A 20,569-nucleotide genomic window follows, 5' to 3' on the forward strand; every position below is an offset into this window, starting at 1 on the left:
GCAGAGCAAGGGACACAAATTAGTGCCTTGAGCATCATGTGTATCAGTGTCCTCACACTGAGAAATGGTGGTGGGGCACTTTGTACTAAAGCTCGTCAAACAAGCTTTAGTTTAAAGTGCCCCATGACCATTTTCCAGCTTGGGGACACTGATACATGGGACTCTGGAGTCTGCTGGAGCACTATAATTTCCACGCTCCAGCAGACTTGATTAATCTGAGATGTGTGCATAGGGGTGTCAACACTACAAGCTCTTTGTTTTTCAGGGGTCCAGCATTCAAATATCTGTTTAGGCATTTCTGGGTAAGTTTTTCTTACCCAGGAGAACAGATTCAGGAGAATTCTTCTAAATCATTGAATGTGAGTATGTAACTCCAATTACTTTTAAAGTCAGTGGGAATTTCACTATTGTTCTTCACAGCACAAAAAGTCTTTACCTTTGTGCTCTCTTCCCCCCTGCAACCTCCCCACCCATCTGCTCTTCCATTTCTGGTTGTATATGGGTACTTTAGGCAGGTGCACAGAGCTTTTTGGATCATCTGCATTCAATATTTTGTTCTTTTGAGTATTCTGGCCTTTTGATCCTCTATTTTTTCCCCACCTCTACATTTTGAACCCTGGTGAATCATACTCAGTGGATTATTATAGCCATTTTAACTTGATGTACTCTTGAGCTTTAATCCTATGCCTCAAATGACATTGCTGCAAAATCAGTCTATTTAAATATGTTGGAGGTGAGACACAAGGCTAAAATCCAGCGAGACTTTCCATGGTGAAATGGAGGTAATTAGATGATTCACAGGAAGATCATTTTAAGCTTTCACTATATTTTGAAGGTTAAGCAAATTTGTAGTCATCACAGTACCACAAAGGGTTTACTAGGGGAGATCAGCTCTTTTGTTAACTTGTTGCAATCTACAATTCTCTTTTCTTTCCTCTTTTTTGCATATTATGGACATTATTTGAACGCTGAAAAGCAGTTCATGGGTGTATGCAGGCAGTATATGTCATGTGTAATTTTTTAATTTCCTGGCGGCAGCCTCTCTTACAGGTGCAATAGTAGCTTTGTTTATTTTTTGTTCTTCATCAGGGCTTTTATTAACATTCTCCTAGATCTTTCAAACTGCACCTGGCCTGCTGAGTATAATGGCATCTTTGCCTTGGGCTCTAGAGAGGATGGGGAAAGCAGCAGATCAGATAGTATGGATGCAAATTGGAAATAGCAAGCTTCACCCCTTAAGGCAGTTAAAGTGAGGACAAATCTCAAGGGAAGAGGAAGAACAGCACGGCCATGCTGTTAGTTCTCCCTGAAGTTGCAGAAAAGGCAAGCAGGTGTGCATCTAAGTTACCAATTTGACAGTCTGCTCATGCATCTTACCTTACTGTATCTACAGGTCATAATCCTATATTTTGAGATGCAGATTTGGAGGAAAGGTGCTCAGAGGTAACAGTTTGTGTTCCAGCAATGTGATGATCCCTTCAAATTCACAGACTGATCCTCTTAAGCATAAAATTCTAGATGAGTCAACCCTAAATGAAGAATCACATGAAACAACACTGTCTGTATTCTTCTCTTCAACAAACCAGATATTTGACTTCATACATCTGCTCATGAAGCAAGGCCCAACATCAAACTGTAGATTAGAAGATCAAAGGATACAGGCAAGTGGGGAACATATCTTGCAGCACATGCTCAAAATACACAACAGAAGCAGGTGGCAGGAAGGTTTAGCCTCTTTCAGCACATGGCAGAAGCCATTACTGGGTAGCAACCCCTTGCTCTGCAAAGGTGCTGTAGGATCCAACTGGTCATGCCAGCTGTTGTCAAGAGGTGCCAGCTTCTGGTGATGCCATCCAGGAGTAATCTGGGACCTCTCTCATTTGTTATTGGAGGATGGGATTATGCAGGAGGTGCTTGTGGAGGTGGCCTTCATCCTTACCTATCACTGTGAACTGTATTAAGACTGAGATCTGATTTCACATAGGTCACTAAACAGCCATCAGATGGAAATGGCTTTTACACACTGTTCATTTGGACTGTAACCCAAGTGCCAGCTGAGTGGTGAAAGGTCATCTGATTGTATTACCAGTATGCCTAGTCTCATAAAGATAGCACATGCTTTTTAAATGTCAAAGTACATCTTTCTAGGTTTCTCTGCTGATATCTACTGGATTTGAAGCCTAGGAAATGAAGATTGGTCTCTCTACTGTGTATTTTCTTTATGGATGGTCCTTGACTGCATTTCTGTTTTCAATTACGAATTTTTTTGTGGGGGCAAAGTTTAATCTGTCGGCATCAGGAAGTTTCTTTCAGATAACCTTTTATTCCTTTCCCCACTGCTCCTCTGCACTAATCAAAACTATCACCGTAGAGATGAGGTCAAGAAGGCTCAACCTACCATATCCACTGTCCTTGGACCAAACCACAGGCACATGAAGGAGCACCAAGAGCAGCACATCTGCCAGGAAGTACCTGGAGAACAGCATGTCAGCTCTGCTCTGGACCAAGATGTCAGAGGGCAGACAGTGAGACAGTGAGGATTTAATGTCTTCTTCCTCCCGTTAAGTCCACAGTCAGGGTCCCTGGCACAAAAGATGGAGAGGTTTTAATTAAGGAGAGGTCTTAAACTGATAGGGAGGCATTTTTAGCTCTACAGTAAAAGTTCTCAGAATCTGTCACAACAGCTCATAAGGAAAATCAGTTATTTTTCTACTTTACTTTTCACTGTATTTTAAATGATTTTCATTCCAATAAAAGCCCAAGTAATACCACATGATAGGTACATGAGTGAGCCCTGACAAACTGCTCTGCCAGTTTGCCTTGGAAAGATGACCATGCACAACTTCCCAGTCCACAAAGATCACTCTCAGGGCTAGATGTCCATGGCCAGAGGAAGGCTGTGTGCAGTCTGTCTTGCAACTTTTACTTCATTCTTTTACAGAATACAAATCTGTGCTGTAGGATGCTCCTCACTGTATTGTGTTGTCTCTACAAACTGCAAGGCAGGTTTTCAATACATAAATCTTACTTTTATGCCCTTTTCAGCAGTACTATTATTAGTGAATATGTGTTTTCTTTCTTTCTTCTCCATTTTGACCATTCTTACATAGGAATGATATTACTTAGTCATTTGTATCTTACATTTCTTCTGAACAGCACAGGACCTGTGCGTGTCTTACAATCAGCCCAATGATAATATGAATTAAATAGTGGATGGAGTAATTGGATAGCTATGGTGAACTCCATGTCTGCCTGGGAAGTCTGATATTCTTAATTAGCTATGTAGCTGTTGCTAGGACACTGGGATTGTTTAGTTTTTTGAAAAAAAATACATATTAAAACATTTGTCTTTGTAAAACAATGGCTCAAGTGTTCATGCTTGTTTGTTTATCAGCTCCTAGGAACCATTTTATTATGCTATCATACAATAAGTCATGCATTAGCTCTCCCTTCTGAACAGTTGGGGATGTATACTAAAACAATGGCAGTGCCTATCAGTATGTGTGTCCGACAGTTCATAAATAAACTTTGTTAAAATGGGCCAAAGTTTTTATTCATAGATCTGTGGCCTGCTCTGTTAGTCTCTTCATTATCTGAATATAATAGGAGATGACCAAGCGCACAAGACTGCAAAAATTACGAATGGTAAAGGCCTAGTAGTACATTGAGAGCTAATTCCCACTTTTGACCATGAGAGAGTCTTTACAGTATATTATAGATAGCCAGCTCCCAGCTCTGAAGGGAACAGCCGCTACTTCTCTTGAGAGGTTATTTAACTCTGCCCCAAATCTCAAGGCCTATTTTTCAGGGTGTTCATACTACATTATCCTTTTTTCAGTTTTACTTTTCTACCTCAAGCAAAAATAGTTTTGTTTCCTACCTAGTGTCCACAACCTTCAAATACGTTTAGGAGGTCATGTTATAATTCATCATTTAGTCATACTATACTTGTGCAGTTTTTTAATCTCTTCTCCTAAACCAATTATGGCCTTCTTTCAGCTGTTCTGATCACATCCCTTCTTTGTGCTCATATTTCTCCACCTCATCTAAAAATGGCATGTTCTACCACAACTTTGGGACATGGGGGTAGGGGTGTCATCAGGAAAGACCTCATAGCCCACTTGAATTAATGACATTATTCTTTATTTCTCTTTCTCTATTCTAACCCAGCTTCCTCTCTCACTGTGTTTACCTCTTTATCCTAAACATAATGGGCACTTTCTTCACTTATTCTTTTGTCTTAATAAGTTCCTGTACTCATTCCTATGTCTCCACTGTGTAACACAGACATGGCCTTTGTAGTCTCACATACACCCTGGCTTTGTGAAGAATAAGAGGAAGCAGCCACAGCACTCTGGAAGACAGACACTATTCTTCACATGGTTTAAGTCCTAAACATTGTTCCTTCAAAATGCTGTATGATCTCCTGGCTACAAGTGAACAGCAAAGCTCTCATTGGCCTCAGTGGAAGCATGAGTTCATCCTCTGTCTTTATTTCCCATGATATTATTTTCAGGAGATAATCTATTTAACCAGTTGGCAGAGATGATTGGATGGGTTTATATGTACACTTCAAACTCTTCCTTTTTCCTAGCAGAAGCTCTTGTTCCTTTTCCTTTCTGTCTGTACAGACATAATCTGCTTCTGCTTCTCAAGAGCAATGGGCCAAATTCATCCCTATAGCAGCTTCACCAATGAAAATAAAGTTACTGATGTATCAGTGATGAATATTTTCCAATATATTTTTGTACGAAGTCACTGATCCTAAAATAATTGCTCTTCATATCTAGGTATAGAAAAACGCTTTAAAATTCTAAATGCAAACACCATCTTCAGAGTACAGAAAATCCACATAGCAGCTCTGTTCCCAGTTCATCATGGAGTTCAATTGCTAGCAATATAATGAACAGTGAAAAAAAAGTCTTCAGGAAAGGCATATCTTGCTACCAATTCACAGTTACATTCTGTGAGAAAAATAAGAAAAATTTCTAAAAATGTTGCGTGGATAACAAGTTTTGGCCTGAAATTTTCAGGCCATAATACAAATAACAAGATTCTCTCTTTTTCTTAATACTAATGAGTCCCAAGAGTGCTCATAAACATTGGCAGACTAAATTAAGCACTATTTTGCCAACTTTTGCTCCTGCTAAATTGTAGTTAGTTTTAGTAATATGGTGATACATAACAACGCCCTTAATGCTATTCACTGGGATTTCACTCCTGAAATTCTGTTTCAATGCACTTCGACCTGTGGCCATACAGGTTTGGCTAATATTATCATGGTCAGGAAATGCCTAATGTATTTGTTAATGGACCCCTAACTAGGGAAAGCATATGTCTGCAGCTGCATTTTAATCATGCTATGATGAAGGCGGCTTTTATTTTTGGTGCTTCTAAATTTTATTCATATTTAATGTAGTTGTATGTTTGTATTTGGCTGAAATAGCCTTAAAGCAGTGGAGGCCAAATTTTTTGGATAGGCAGGACACAAGTTAGCCTCACACCCTCCCCAAGTACCACTCTGATCTTTTTTCCTTTAGTTGATCTGCTGCTCAGCTTTCTGCTCCCTGCCCTATGCTTCCTGCCCAGGCTGCTGCTCTGCTTTTTGCTTCCTGCCCTGTACTCTCTGCCTGAACTGATCCTTAGCTTTCTGCTCTCTGCCTTATCTGCCACTGTGTGCCCAACCCCTCCCCAGTCTTCTGGGTGCTACACACAGAGGCTGCCTATGCCACTTGTGGCACCTATACCATAGGTTGGCCACCCATTTTAAAATATATGAGTTTGGTTTTGAACATGTATTTTTGTTGACAGGAAATAAGTTAAAGACAACTATCAACATGCTTTTATAATTCTATTCTTATTTATGCAAATATCAAAATATAGTTAGTATTCTGTTCACAGATTCTGGCTTTGATTCACAGATTCATGCCAAATAAATCTATAACAAGACTGACAATGCATATTTAAAGCCCAATCCTATTCAGACTTCACAGAAGTCTGAGAACTTGTTGATTTTCCCCTTTCAACTTGTTCATGCTAGGTTGGTTACTACTCTGGATGTCCACAAAATCATTGCAGTTTTGATCAATAGTTGCCTCTTGATTTTGCAAGAATTCATTTAGATGTTCATTTAACCAGAAGTCACGGTGGACTGGAAACAATATATGGTCATTATGCCACTACCATGATGAGTAATAGAACTTCTGGATATTCCCCACCCTCTGTTTTCCCAATAATACCATTTGCTTTTGGTAGTTCAAAGTTTTTCCTCATGTTTCATCACAGTCATTAAATCACAGAAAAGTTTGTTTCATTACAATTTCTACTAGTTTAGAAACCCTGGAAGAGAACTGTGTGCAGGGCTGGTAACTGTAATTAAACAGAAGTGAACAAGTATGGATGACTGGTCCATTATTGGCACACTGCATATATTAAAAATTGTGAGACCATAGGATACTATGTCAGTGAGGCCATATAAGTACATTTTATACAAGGGTATCAAATTCATCAGGGCCCAAGGGGCAAATGAGTGGCATGGGACCAATCTGTGGGCTGGAACCAGCCCACAGACTGGCCTGTGTGCCCCTGTGCAGGGCTGGACTGCCTCTGTGCACTGAATGCAGAGTGCATCCCAGACTGCTCCTGTATACCACTGTGCCTGGCTCCACATGCCATGTACAGTGCGTAGGGTTGGTGGCCAGGGCCAGTACACACCACATGCAGCATTTCGAACCAGTCTGAGGTGCATGAGCCACACCATGGGCTAGATGATAAGGTTCTGTGAGCCTATGGGCCATATCTTGGACCCCTCTGCTTCAGGAAGTATCTATAACTAAAGAAACAAGACAGAAGCAGGACAAGTTTGGAAACTTTAGTTCATTCAGTCAGAAACCTCACATTTAAAATATTGGACTTGTCATGGTTGCCATTGTATTCAGGACAACAGCTTAGCCAACATATAAAATTATTCTAGTTTGGTCAAGGTTAGCTCTCCCAACAAACACCTTCCATCTTGGGTTGAAACCAGGGCTTATATGACCTTGTGAACCACTTACAAGACATGGTTGTGGGAATCATCAAGACCAGTAAGCTTGAATCTTGAAAGAAATTTGTGTTTATGCAGTGGAAATATGAGAAAACATATTTTGACTAATGGTATCACCCTAGAGAAAAACACACTTGTTATAAATATGTTCCATTGCAATTGTTGGAAATCTAACAAAACCGCCATAAACAGGACTTACATCAATGTTTCTGCTTGACCTTCTTGGAGAAAAAAAGTACCTTCTGGGAACGCAAAACAAAATGAATTTTTTGGAAGCAAAATAAGCAGCGCAGCCCTTCCTCTTCATAAAATGTAGCCATGATATAGCCGCTGCTGCTGCTTAGTAACAGTTCCTTGAAATGATTCATAAAAGCACCAGATGTAAAGGTGTGCGTGTGTGTTCTTAACTCCAGGCTCTGATGTAAAACTAAGAATCATTCATACAGCGGGTCACAGACTTCGAGATCTTAGATGAATAACATTTTCAAAATTAAAACCATATCCTTCTGGAAAGGGATAAGCTGCGCAATCAAGTCCCTTGATAGTCTGTCTTCTGCCAGTTCAATGAGTTGCTGTATTAAGACACTGGAGGAGCTACAGCTGATGTTGCACACCACTTCATGGTACTGCTCTAGCACAGCTGGACTGGACTCTAAATAGCTTTCTCTCTCCTATGTACTTTTGCCCCATAAGATGGATACCCTACCTAGTTCAAAAGGCCTGGTTGAAATGCACTGTTAAAACAACTATAATTTTGCTTGAATTCATCCACGGCAATTACCCCCAAAATATCAGTACAGTTGAATACAGGTTAATAGGACCAAAAATTCCCATTACACATCCTCAGATTACTTCATATTGGGCTATGGTTTCCCTGAATTCTTTATTTAATTAAATATGATCTGCATGTGCAAGTCTGGAATTCAATTATCCTCCTCCAAGTTACCCATTAATTCATCCATACTGAATGCTGTAGCCCATGTAAGAGCACTTGCATGGTATTATGTGATAGCAGTGAACAACTATATCATAAATTTGCTAAAATGTGGCCCCGTAGACAATTCCTGCAAGATACTGTAATATAGGGTCATAAAAGAAACCACCGGCCTAAAGACAGGGCTGGCTGAGGCTCTTGGTGAGCAACTTTGCCTCTCTGCATCACTTGCAGACAATCACCATGGAAGCATTCTCATTACTCACTTTTCACAAATTGTTCTACAGAGAAATATGAACTCATGGTAGCAACCCTCCCTCCCCCATTCAGTTTATTTTAGAGAGAGGAAACATGTATTCTTAAACCAGCTAAAAGCAGTTTCTCTCAGACATTTATATACCACCACTCACTGAAGTATTTAAGCTCTGAATTGCCTACACATCAATGCCTTGCACAGCTAGATACAACACTGGGATGGATTTGCATGCCAAACTGGCAGTACCCCTGTCCAGATTGATTACAAGTGGGCTCTGATGGCAAGATTTGGGGTCACTCATGTGTTGGGGCCTTTGCTAGCTGGATCCGGGCTCTGTGGGAGAACAGACGTTGTGCTACTTCATTTAACCCTCTGCTACAGCCAAGCAGAATTCAAGGGCTCACAGTGACCCCTTGAACCTGAATAATGTCTCCTCCCTGAAAAATCAATCACTAAAGAATATGGGGTTTGAAGAGCAGTGATCATGCAAGCTTCAAAATACATGATGCTGAGATTCTAAAAAGACATTAATGGATAGAGTTATCCCTGCTCACCCCCTCCAGCACCTCCAGCAACGCTCTTCCTGTACACCCATATAGGTTGAAATTAAGTGTCTATTGTGTGGTCTTAACAGATCCGTAAGCAGGGTATATCCAAATGTTTCCAATTTCCCTTCACTGAACTTGAATGCAAAACATTGGAAAAGTCAATTCTGAGTGAAATCTTACAGCACTGCTACAGCATATGGAGATGATTTCAAATAGCACTTTGATAATGTCACAATCTGTTAGAAACTGTCCACCTTATTCTGAAGATATTAAAAGCTCACTTGCCTCAGTCGCATAATTTATGTTCTTCTCGTGACCCATTAGAAAGCTATTCAGTGGATTGTGAAATAGGAACTTTGGCTGGAGCTACTTTTAGGAAGATACTAGCTACAGGCATGGATAGTACAGCTTGTTTTTTGGTCAGTGTCATTATTCTGCAGTTCACAGCTAATAAATTCACAGCTAATAAATTGCATGAGTTATCAGATGAAATGCAGTCTATTGTACATCCCACCTGGGGTAAGTACTTGAGGGAAAATTAATCCTACTGCATATTACAAATGACTTTGCAAACAGCACCTGATAAAACAACTGGATCTATTAACAAACAAAATGCAAACTGCACAGAGTAGAGAAAATGAAGGGAATCACAGGATCTGGTCTGTGGGTACAAGCCAGAGTTTTTCATGCTAAAGCTATGTGTGATTAAATTGTCCTATAAATAAATAGACATATATAGTCCCATCTCCTGTCACACACACAACATAGTATTTTGAACACATCGGTAAGAATATATTAGGTTGGGCTGGACCCAGCCCAGTACAGATATGAATTGCCAGGTACAGGCATGTTAATTAGCAAGGCAGAAAGTGAGGAGCAGCCGAGGGAATGCTGGGGAAATGGATCCAGCATTACTGAAAGTGCTGTTTTGTGGCTACCTAACTGCTCATTCCTTGAGCAAATGCAAACACTATTACAATATTTACTCCCTATTGACAACACCCACTAGGCCAGATTCATGAGTTCAGCCAAGATCCACTTGGCACAGGACCTGGGGAGAGTGGAGAGAGGTGGTTCGAAGCCTCATTTCTGCTCCCTGCCATCCTGAAGTTGACAAAATAAACTTAACCGTTGGCTGTTCAAAGTCACACTGGCAGTAAAGACCTCCTCAGGACCCTTCCATCAGGCAGGGATCATTCATCTGCAAATATTCTAAAATCCTTTAGTTTGTCCTGGAATATAGCCAGCGCCAGTGTGGAGAGAACAGGTGGTGCAATGCCAACTACACCAGGTTTAGGTCACCTAAGTTTTCCCCAAAGCCGAGATAACTTAGCAGCCTTGTTACAGCAGCATTCGGGATCTATGGTGGCATATGTACAATGCAAAGCATCTGACAGGAGGGACTAAGAATCTGGCACAACAGATCAAAAGGTCACTAGATTTTCACTAGAACAGTTAGTCTCTGTATCTCCTCTTAAGTGATAAGTTAATGTACCAAGAATTCTATCGTTAGTTGTCCTGTTTTAAATCCAGAACAACTCCCAGCAGTCGATTTACTTTTCAATTCATTTCTGTAACCCTCATTATTTATTTATTATTTATTTATTTAAAGTTTACTAATACTGTATCACCAGAGATACACTGTGTGACCCATCTAATGGGACAGCAGGGATGCCGTAGCCAAATTATGGCACTAAACAAATAGTGAGCAGAAAAAATAAATAAAAGTCCCAATATAGGTCTCTGTCACACACACAAGGAACCCCAAGAGAAGAATGCATCCGTTCTGTAAAAAAATCAAACCATTTTCATCCTTGGTCATTGGAACAAGAAATTTGTTGCAGTTGCCTGGAGCTGATGCCTCACACCCAGGCCTACCAAAGTCAATGCGAGTTCCAGGACTTTAAAGTTCACCAATGAAGGGCATCTGATACTTGCTGTGGGTTCAATATATGCATGTGCCAGATGCCAGTATGGGATCAAACTGGAGTCACAGTCCTGAAAGACTGAATCCTGAGAACCCTACTCCGTTGCTGTATGCGTCTTACTCTGGTAAACCCCTATTGTCTTTAAATGAAGTTTGCTTGAATAAGAACTGAGAAATGAACCTCAGGATTTGGCCACAGAAGAAGACATATATGGCATGCAGCTCTAATCAGTCTAGCACTGTACCAGGGTCCAGGGACATGATTGGAGGTCGACAGTGTCTGCTTGAGACATGTTCTCTGCTCTTCCTTGCTCTAAGTCACCTGGCTCCAATCTTCTTAAATTACACCCATGTTAAAGTGTTTTGCAGGCAAAAGGAAACACTGTGGCACATCTCCACTCCTCTCCCAGGTCAGTCCTTCCAGCTAAGCTAATCAACCACCACTAACTTTTCCTCCTGAGCACCAATTCCTCCACCTTTGGAAACTATCTTCTCTCTTTCCCCAAAGTGAAAGGAACAGTAAAAACAGTTAAATACAAAGTAAAAAGAAATAAAAACAAAATAACTATCAGGCCCTGTACCAGAAATATAGACAACTCATGTGAGCCTTATTTTTGTAACCCTCATCCTCCTCTCACCCCCACAACTGTTATTACTCTCTGCGTTACTGTTATAACTTTAAATCTGCTTTTAAAAGTGCCCTACCCAGACTTGAACATGCATTTAAACTATACAAAACATATGTCTAACTTGCAGCATAAGTCCCTCAGGGCTGGGACTGGAGTCTCTGTAGTGTGCTTTGCACAGTTATGGAATGGACAGATTACAAACAACAACACCACAGAATAATTTGTGCCTATTTGTCCATTTGGTCTACAAAGCTGATTCCACCAATGATGCTGGAAATGATTTGTTTCACAGAGCACTAAGTTAAAAACCAAGCTATTCTTTCCAACTTTCTGTTGAAAAGTTGGGAGTCCAAATCCCAGGATGGGTGACACAGAGCAACCCTTTGGCTTTTGATGAGAATTGGAAGGGATTTGTCTTTTTGTATCAAAGCTAGTGGGGAAGAGAAGGTGGGTGGCCATGAAAGGGAAAAGCCATGAAATTATCTGCATGGGTTTATAAGAAACACACATTCTCTGTGACGCGGGGAGGGGGGACCTTCTGGGAAATATGCGCATGTGATTCCTCTGGAGGCCTGCAGACCTGAGCCGAATGCTCGTATCAAGTAAAGTTGAGGAAGTTCCTCCCGTAATTGAGAACACACTTGTTGCAGGGCTCGATGTTGGGAGTTTCAGCGTTGCTTTTAGGAGAGACAGTGTTATGTAGGTGTTGGAATTCAGAACAGGCAAAACAAATGCTGACAGAAAAAGACATCTGTGACAGTTTAACCCTCACAACATTGTAGACACTCTTATCTTTGTCCCTCCCAGTGCCTAGTCCCACTTAACTGGTATGCCTTCCCCCAGCAATTCTGTCTTACCTTTTTAACTCTCTCCCTCCTGACCACTATAAAATATTTGTATCTGTCCCACTAACAACCTCTTGCTACTTACCCATTTTTCACTGCCTCTGCCCCAACTTCCCTACTCTCCCTAGGATCAGTTTCCATGACTGTGACACCCTACCCCTGAACTCCAAAGATGACATACCTCCCTTTTTTGTTCCTGGCTTGAGAGAGGAGTTTGGAAATGACAGTATGGGAAGATGAGTCACGTTAGGGTTGAAAAATCAGGAGAGGCGAGGAGTTTCTGGTAGGTGATACTCAAGAAAGCCAATCTACCTGGTTTCCTAGCATCCAGGAGCCTTCCTACTTGCTCAGAACAACAACAGTTCACAAAGCCCCCTAGATATTACACAGTACACCCAAGTTATACCTGTAGGAATTAGCTGTTTCACAGTCAAAATCAAAAGTTTCTAAAAGTTTGTTAATGAACAGACTCTCTATCACATTTCTTTCATGTTCTACTTCAGAGGACCTTCACATTTAAAGCTGACAATAAAAGGATGAAGCTAAATGGATGACAATATTTCTGCTAATTATCAACTTATTAATGAAGTACTTAATCACATAAAATAGAAAATCAAAAGATTTTCTTCCAAAAAACTATGGGAAAGAAAAACATTTAAGGTCCTGATCTTTTGGTTGTTACTTGGGTAATAACATCTGTTGGTTTTGAGTGAAAAAGGTCTACAGAATCAGATGCTAAAACTTTATCAAAAAGAGAAGACAGCAGAGACAGGTTTTTTTGTACCTGGCAGACTCAACCACTATTTCAGAACCACCTCCTTCTTCCAAAGAGCAGTCAAGTTTTCTCAAGAATGGGGCGATGTTATAGTCACACCATTAAATCCCCTGGCAAAACCCCATCTTATGATATTTATCAGAAACACCTTTAAAGATAGAAGCCCACCTATGTCTGTATATCAGTGACCTTGACTCAAAGCCCATGGACTTCACTGGGCTTTCAGTCAGGTCCTAGGTATTTAGAAGAATCTGTTTGGCTCTTTTGGTCTCAAATTATTCATTGAGACCATGGGTTATAGTGCTGAACACACATAGGCGCATGGTGATCATCAAGTTCAGCAATCCCTTCTGAAGATGCCTTAGCCTCTGGAATTAGATGCTTTTTAAATAAGACATAACAGGGAATGGATTCTAGACTAGAATGGTCAAATCTTCCTCCAAAAGTGCTGGGACTCATTGCTTCATCAAACCACCCAACAATTTGAGGGCCTCACACAAGCACAAAGTCAAAACACCAAAAATATACTCAGCAAATGATAACAATTGACTGTGTAGCCCACCTTAGTATTCACAGATCAGTGTAGAAGCACGTCAGTCAATAACTTTACAATAACACCCTGTACTAAGTTTTATTAATCTGAGATACATTATCTAGCAGAGCATCAGCAAACAAGTTGAGAACAATTGACTTTTCAAACAGCAGAATAAAAGCAGACCTACTATGAAGCTTTTCCCTTACTGGTCTTCTGTATCTTTAGCTCCTTTGGTAGAACAAATATGTCCTTCATCCTAACTGGTGCTGATACTACAGGACAAAGATAACTTAGAGTGACTTTCAAAAAGTAACTAGGCAACAGGCTATGGGGTGAGACCCAAAAGAGTTGAAGGGAGCAAATCAATGTGGCGCAGGTCTACCAGTGGAGTCCCTCAGGGCTTGGTACTTGGGCCAGTACTCTTTAACATTTTCACCAACTATCTAGATTCAGGAATGAGATGTGAACTGGCCAAGTTTGTGGATGACACCAAATGATGGGGGAGGGCAGTCACACCTCAGGACAGGCTGGGGATACAGGCCTACTTGGACACACTCTCAAAGTGGGTTGACCAAAACTGGATGGCCTTCAATGCAAAGAAGTGCAAGGTACTGCACCTCAATAGGAAGAACCCTCAGCATACTTACAGGCTCAGCAGTGCTATGCTTGCTAGCACCACGACTGAAAGGGACTTGGGGGTCTTGATTGACTATGAGCCACCAATGCAATGCTGTGGCTGGCAAAGCTAACCAAACTCTGACGTGCATCCACCAATGCCTCTCAAGCAAAACCAGGGAAGTCATCCTCCCACTTTACTCGGCCCTGGTGAGACCGCACCTGGAGTACTGTGTCCAGTCAGTACTGGGCTCCCCACTTCAGGGAGGATGTGGAGAAGCTTGAGAGAGTCCAGAGGAGAGCCACTCGTATGATCCAAGTCCTGGAGGGCAGGCCGTACGAGGAGAGGCTGAGGGACTTGGGATTGTTCAGTCTGGAGAAGAGAAGGTTCAACTTCATAAGAGGGGTGCACCAGGACCTGCAGTTGTTCACCAGAGCTCCCCAAAGGATATTAAGGTCTAATAGCCATAAACTCTAGGAAGGCCAATTTAGACTAGACGTAAGAAAAAGTTCTTTACAGTGTGTGTGTCCAGGTCTGGGACAAACTCCCCCTAGAGGTGGTGCAAGCACCTACTCTGGACTCCTTCCAAAAACAGCTGGATTTATTTCTTGCTGGGGTCACTTGATCCCAGCTGACTTCCCACCTATGGCAGGGGGGGACTGGACCCGATGATCTCATGAGGTCCCTTCCAGCCCCCTAATGTCTAGGAAATCTATGAAAAAGACTGAGAAAGAAACAGAGATGCCAGGATATTAGATAAGTAAAATTAAGAGAGGCAAAGACATAGGGCCACAATTCAGAGGCAATTGCAAAGATGATATATGTAACACCCTGGCAGGTCTCCTTATCTTATACCTGGTTACACTACTCTTGGCTACTTTTACAGTGACAAAGCTAGCCCTTCCTGTCCATCAACACATTATTTAAATTGACATACCAGGAAATAACTTGCAACAACATTTTTGTCACCTCTGATTTTATCCCAGAGAGAGAGAGAGAGAGAGAGAGAGAGAGAGAGACCCCAGAGTTAGTCTGGATATGGAAGTGATCAGTGCAATTATACATAATAAATTAAATATATTAAATGGCTAAAGCATCTGAAGTTTCCAAGGGGATGAACCACCAGAAATCCCAGTGCTTAGTGGAAAATAATCTGCAAAATTACCTGCCGTATTCATCAATCATAAGAAAGTTTCTTATATTACCATACAACATCAATCAAGACAGGTAAACAAATTCATGTCATATGAAAGTCATACAGGAAATAGTCTACTGAAAACTAACTACTCTGAGTAATCATGGGTACCACAATGGTATTTAAAAGAGACTTTTTCATTGATTTTCCAGATGATCTTACTTGACAGGTAGGTTGTCCTTTGAATAATCTTATGTCTCGGTATAAGGAAGTTGTGTGGTACTATAGCATCCTATATGCTATAACTTTCCCACACTTGACTAAATTATTATGAAACCATCTCTTGACATAAATATTATATGTCACAGAAACTTAAGTAACAAAGGATTAGATTATCCAGTTAAATTCAGTGGCAATGGTGATAGCCTGTGGATGACTTAGCTTTTGGCATAAAATCTAATTTTGCGAGATGAGACCCAACTGTGGGCATTTACTATAGGCCACCGAACCAAGGGGAGGAGCTGGATCTGGAGTTCTCTCGAGAACTGACAGAGGTCGCACATGCAAGGGACTTGGTTGTCATGGGTAACTTGAATTACCTGGACATAGACTGGGAGGAACACTTGGCTAGGTCAGATTATTCACAGTTTCCTGACTGCAACTGAGGAGCTATTTCTGACCCAGGAAGTGCAAAGGCCAACCAGAGGTAACGCTCTCCTGAACCTGGTCTTGGGCAGGGGAGATGATCTGGTGTGTGGCTTGAACATTGAGGGTAACCTCAGCGACAGCAACCATGAAATTATTTGGTTCACAGTCTGCTGCAAGGTTGACAAATCAATCAGCAGGATCAAAGTCATGGGCTTCAAGAATGCTGACTTTGACAGGCTCAGGGCATTAGTAGGGGAGGCAATGAGGGACCAGGAAGGGAAGGCAAATGGGGTGCATGAAGAGTGGTCGTTGTTCAAGGACATGATCCTCAGAGCACAAAAGAACACTGTTCCTGCAAAGAGAAAAGGTAGCAGGGAGGCTGGCAAGCCCTCCTGGCTTAATAGGGACATTGCGGTCCTCTTAAAAAAGAAAAGTAAAGGTGTACACACAGTGGAAGTTAGGGACGGTCCTCAAGGAGGACTATACTTTAGTGACCAGCACTGGTAGGGAAATGATCAGGAAAGCCAAGGCGGTGACTGAGATTAGGTTAGCCACGGGAGGCAAGGACAATCAGAAGCCCTTCTTTGGGTATGTAGGCAGTAGGAGGAAAGTGGGGGACACCTGCTTAACACCTCCGGACAGCTGGTAACCCACGTTCAGGAAAAAACTGAACTCCTGAATGTCCACTTTGCTTCGGCATTTCACCGAACTATGGGGAAAGTCAAGCGAGATAAGGCTCATAGGGGGCATGCCAGGACTGACAGCCTCCCCAGTGTGGATGCCGAGCTGGTGCAATACCAACTAGAAAAGCTAGACATTTATAAGTCAGCAGGACTGGATGGACTTCACTCGAGAGTGCTGAAGGAGCTGGCTGAGGTCATTGTGGAAACCCTGGCAAAGCTCTTTCAGAATTTGTGGCACACAGGGGAGACCCCTGAGGATTGGGAGAGGGACAACATTGTGCCCATCTTCAAGAAGGGGAAGAGGGAGGACCTGGGCAACTATAGGCCAATCAGCCTAACTTCTATCCCAGGGAAAATCCTGGAAAAGCTCATTAAAGAATCTTTGTGCGATACGCTCACGGAAGGTAAGATTCTGAATGACAGCCAGCATGGCTTTGTCGTGGGTAGGTCTTATCTTACCGATCTCATCTCCTTCTATGACCAGGTCTCTTACCGCCCGGACATGGGAGACAAGGTAGACGTTATATACCTAGAATTCCAAAAGGCTTTTGATCTAGTATCCCACGATATCCTTGTGAGAAAACTGGAAGATTGTGGGCTCAGCTGCTCGATGGTTCAGTGGATGGGAAACTGGCTGTGGGGTAGGACCCAGAGAGTTCTCATGAGTGGATCTGTGTCATCTTGGCATGAAGTGGCCAGTGGTGTCCCTCAGGGGTCTGTGCTTGGACTGGTGCTTTTCCACATCTTTGTCAATGATTTGGGTGGGGGAGTGAAGAGCTCCTTGGCCAAGTTTGCAGATGACACCAAGTTATGGGGCAGTGTGGCCACACAAGAAGATAGGTTGCCGATACAGGTGGACCTGGACAGGCTAGAGAGTTGGGCAGACTGGAACCAGATGAAGTTTAACACTTCCAAGTCTAAAGTGCTCCACCTGGGGGCAAATAACTCTCAACATGCGTACAGACTCAGAGGTGACAGCTTGACCTGCACCACGGCTTAAAGGGACCTAGGGGTAGTGATTGACCACCGCATGAATGTGAGTTGTCAGTGTGATGCGGTGGCCAGCAGGGCAAACAACATGCTGGCATGCATCAACCGATGCATCGCTTGTAAAACTAAGGAAATGATACTCCTGCTGTACTCAGCATTGGTGAGACCGCAGTTGGAGTACTGCATCCAGTTCTCGGTGCTGCACTTCATTAAGGACGTGGAAAAACTTGAGAGGGTCTGGAGAAGAGCCACCTGTATGATCAGGGACTTGCAAGGCAAGCCATACAAGGAAAGGCTGAGGGATCTGGACCTCTTTAGCCTAAAGAAGAGAAGAGAAGGTTGAGAAGGGACTTGATAACGGCTTACTGCTATATCAGAGGAGTGCATTAGGAGCTTGGTGAACAACTGTTCAGTAGGGAAGACCAGGACCAATGGATACAAACTCCTCGAAGGCCATTTCAGGCTTAATACCAGGAAAAACATCTTCACCGTCAAGATGTCCAGACTGTGGAATAAACTCCCTTCAGAGGTGGTGCAGTCACCTACCCTGGAGGTTTTCAAGAGGATACTGGACAGTCACCTCACTGGGGTCACTTGACCCCAGTTGTCTTCCTGCCTAGAGCAGGGGTGGGGGCTGGACCTGATGATCTGCAAAGTCCCTTCCAGCCCCTAACAAACTATGAATCTATGAACAGCAGTGGGGGGCAGGTTCCTCTTTCCAGTGCCTGGTCTCTGAGGATCACAGTGGGGGAGCAGCAGGGAGCAGGCTCAGGAAGAGGAAACCCACCTATTAATGCTGCTATTCCTGACAGAGCCCAGCATCTTGCTACACCTACTCCTTGAGTCCTGAGGGTGAATCAGGGTGGGAGTGGCTCAGGGCTTCCCCTGTGCCCAGGTCAGCAGTGGCAACAGTGGAAGGGGGATGTGGCCCTAGTGCTCTACCTCCAAGGTTCAAATTATGGGGAAGTCCAGAGTGGGGGCTGAGCACCCACATAAGAGATGAGAGCCTCCCTGTAAGATCTGAAAAATCTGATCATAATCTGGGGGGTCTCCAATTTTGTTAGGTCATTGTGATGGGCAGCCCAATTTTTTTTTGCAGACCACTTCAAGAGTCAAAGTGTAATTTGAACCCTGTGTACCTCTCTTCTCTCCACTCCACGAATCTGTCCCTGGCCTCAGGATAAAAACAGAAGCAATTTATCTGATTTTTCTCAATTTCTTTTAAAGGTAGAGAAATATTTTCACAACTTTTTGTGGGAAGCCCAGTCGCAGGAAAAGAATGTTACAGCTGGCAGATGCGTTCATTTTAATCAATTACAGCCTGACTGTCCTATCCTAGCACTAAGATGCCTGGAAGGAATTGGAGGGATTTGGTATCTATGCAGTCTGATGTGGGAAGATGTAGTTTTATAGATCCACACACTTATTGTTCAGTTCTCAGCATCATAACAAAGGATTGCTCAAAGATTTCATAAATTCCATACACAATAGGGCTGGAAGGGACCTTGTGAGATCATCGGGTCCAGCCTCCTGCCCAAAGGGCAAGAAGTCAGCTAGGGTCAAAGGATCCCAGCAAGATAAGTGTCCAAATGTTTCTTAAAAGTGTTCAGAGTAGGTGCTCACACCACCTCTGGGGGGAGTCTGTTCCAGGCCTTGGGGGTTTGGACAGTAAAGAAGTTTTTCCTTATGTCTAGCCTAAAACAGTCTTCCAGAAGTTTGTGACTGTTGGACTTTGTAATCTTTTGGGGTGCTCTGGTGAACAGGCATTCCCCCAGATCCTGATCCACGCCCCTTACGTACTTCTAGGCTGCCACCAAGCCACCCCTGAGCCTGCACTTCTTCAGGCTGAAGAGCCCCATAGTCTTCATAAGGCCTGTTCTTTTGCCCTCTGATCATGCACGTGGCTCTCCTCTGGACTCTTTTAAGCTTCTCCACATCCTTCCTGAATTGTGGAGCCCAGAATTGGATGCAGTACTCCAGTTGTGGCATCACCAAGGCCAAGTACAGCTGGACGATGACATCCTGGGTCTTGCTTGAGATGTATCAGTAGATGCAAGCCAGAGTTTGTTTGATTTGCCAGCTGCGGTATCGCATTGGTGGCTCATGTTCATCTTGTGGTCAATTATGACCCCCAAGTCTCTTTCGGTCATGGTACTAGCGAGTGTAGCATTGCCAAGCCTATAAGCATGATGTGGGTTTCTCCTCCCCTCCCCTCCCCCTCCCCCCGGTGGAGCACCTTGCATTTTTCCATATTGAATGCCATCAGGTTTTCAGCTGCCCACCTTGCAAGCCTATCGAGGTCTGCTTGGATCACCAGCCTATCTTCAAGTGTGGATACTTTTCCCCAAAGTTTGGTGTCATCAGCAAACTTAGCCAGTCTGCTTCTGACACCAGCATCCAGATTGTTTATCAAGACATTAAAGAGTACAGGTCTGGGAACGGAGCCTTGGGGGACACCACTAATCACTGAGTGCCATGTTGATTTGGTTCTGTCAACTACCACTCTCTGGGTCCAACCTTGGCTGGGGAACTGGATCCATCGGACTGTGGAGTAGTTGAGGCTGCAGTTGCTCAATTTTTCCATGAGAACATCATGGGACACCAGGTCAAAGGCTTTTTAAAAGTCCAAATATATGAAAGCAACTTGTTCCCTTTTGTTCAGGTGATATATCACCTGGTCATAGAAGAAAATGAGTTTGGTCAGACAAGACCTACCCGCAACAAACCCGTGCTGGCTAACCCTTAAAAAGTTGCCTTTTGCTAGCCTGTCAAGAATGGTTTCTTTGATAATTTTTTCCAAGATCTTCCCAAGGATTGAGGTCAAACTGATTGGCCTGTAGTTTCCCAGGTCTTCTTTCCTCCCTTTCTTGAAGATGGTCACCATATTGGCCCTCTTCCAATCTTCAGGTATTCCATCCAAGCACCATGAGTACTCGAATATCCTTGCCAGTGGCTGCGCTATGATATCTGACAGTTTATTTAGCACTCTTGAGTGCAATCTAT

General features: G+C 42.8%; 1 long non-coding RNA gene across 1 annotated transcript in view; it reads right to left on the reverse strand.

Moving 5' to 3' along the window:
- LOC109300714 overlaps positions 1–20,569 on the reverse strand; it is a 105,887-nt gene that overhangs the window by 6,035 nt on the left and 79,283 nt on the right. Inside the window, exons 2-4 of the long non-coding RNA XR_002098307.1 lie at positions 13,682–13,766; positions 2,399–2,582; positions 1,378–1,633 (exon numbers count right to left, since the gene is read on the reverse strand). This is a non-coding gene — a long non-coding RNA (uncharacterized LOC109300714). The remainder of the gene's footprint in view (positions 1–1,377; positions 1,634–2,398; positions 2,583–13,681; positions 13,767–20,569) is intronic.

This window comes from Gavialis gangeticus, unplaced genomic scaffold, assembly GCF_001723915.1.
Source record: "Gavialis gangeticus isolate Ggan-Ray unplaced genomic scaffold, GavGan_comp1, whole genome shotgun sequence".
Lineage (NCBI taxonomy): Eukaryota > Metazoa > Chordata > Crocodylia > Gavialidae > Gavialis > Gavialis gangeticus.